Source organism: Anabrus simplex, chromosome 4, assembly GCF_040414725.1.
Source record: "Anabrus simplex isolate iqAnaSimp1 chromosome 4, ASM4041472v1, whole genome shotgun sequence".
NCBI classification, from domain to species: Eukaryota; Metazoa; Arthropoda; class Insecta; order Orthoptera; family Tettigoniidae; genus Anabrus; species Anabrus simplex.
The window spans coordinates 453740894-453742387 of record NC_090268.1 but is presented as its reverse complement, the minus strand read 5'-3'; the positions used below and the strand labels follow the sequence as shown (position 1 = coordinate 453742387).

The following is a 1494-nucleotide window of genomic DNA, read 5'->3' as shown; positions in this document are numbered from 1 at the left end:
AACCATGCCACCCAAGACAAGCGGAAAGGCAGCCAAGAAAGCCGGCAAGGCCCAGAAGAACATCTCCAAGGGAGACAAGAAGAAGAAGCGCAAGAGGAAGGAAAGCTATGCCATCTACATCTACAAGGTGCTTAAACAGGTACATCCTGATACTGGCATCTCCAGCAAGGCGATGAGCATCATGAACAGCTTTGTCAACGACATCTTCGAGCGCATCGCCGCTGAGGCTTCCCGTCTGGCCCACTACAACAAGCGCTCCACCATCACCAGTCGGGAGATCCAGACTGCCGTCCGCCTCCTGTTGCCCGGTGAGCTGGCCAAGCACGCCGTCAGTGAGGGTACCAAGGCAGTTACCAAATACACCAGCTCCAAGTAAGGTGCCAGGTTTTCTGCCTTGCTGCATTCTTAACAAACGGCCCTTTTCAGGGCCACCACACCTTTAAAAAAAAGAGCAGCATCTGTTAGCCTTGTTATCAACTCCACTCTGATTTTATCTATCTGTCCTACTTCATATACATCGAAAGACAGTGCAAAACATTCAAATCATAAGCTAAGGAGGGAAGAACTACTACTACTACTACTACTACATTACCTTATTGCTAAAAATCCTCCTGCTTTGTCCTTTACAATGAAAACCAGACCAAGCCCCATGGCACTACAGCCCCTAAGCAAGCAGGCTGAGTGGACCTCAAAGCAGCCATTAGATCGAGGTAAAATTCCTTTGCCTGGCCGGGAATTGAACCCGGGCCCCCCAGCTACGAGGCAGGCACGCTGCCCCTGCGCTACAGCGCCGGCCCCTTCACAACCACCTTCAGTAATTATTATTATTATTATTATTATTATTATTACAACCCTCGACACTTCCCGTGTGTGTGTGCGCGCGCGCGCCAGCGCGCGCGTTTTTTTGGGGTTAGGTTACGAGAAGTGGGGTTAAGTCGAGTTAGGGTACGTTTCGCCGCGGAGCGCGACAACCACCCGCGCCCGCTCCGCGACGGCGACCTCCGAGCACACCCCTGCACCATTGCCAACGCCCCCGCGCCACAAAGACCTCCAGGAAACTCGCTTTGCGGTTCGTATGGACGTTTCAAGCTCCGTTCTCTCGCCAACGGCCATACCATGTTGAATACACCGGTTCTCGTCCGATCACCGCAGTTAAGCAACATTGGGCGTGGTCAGTACTTGGATGGGTGACCGCTTGGGAACACCACGTGCCGTTGGCTCAATTCCCTTTTTACCAAGTTTCCCAGTCCCAGTACGACAACTTACTTTCAACTTTTGCCTCAGGCCAGCAGAAATTGCTTAAATCACGTTTTTTGTTACGTCTGAAACTAGCTAGACCTTTTGCTGCTCTTCGACCCCGTGGCTATACAGGAACGAAGCTTAGCGTAGTATTGCATTTCCTCCTAGGTGACCGGCCTAACCTGGCGGCGGCGACATCATCATCATCGTTGTTGTTATTATTATTATTATTATTATTATTATTATTATTATTAT

At 50.5% G+C, this 1494-nt stretch overlaps 1 non-coding gene across 1 annotated transcript; it reads left to right on the top strand.

Moving 5' to 3' along the window:
- The first annotated feature begins 1101 nt into the window (after nucleotides 1-1101).
- Nucleotides 1102-1220, top strand: LOC137500743 (5S ribosomal RNA). The gene has a single exon (XR_011018244.1). It is a non-coding gene; the product is annotated as a 5S ribosomal RNA (ribosomal RNA).
- Nucleotides 1221-1494: the final 274 nt, after the last annotated feature.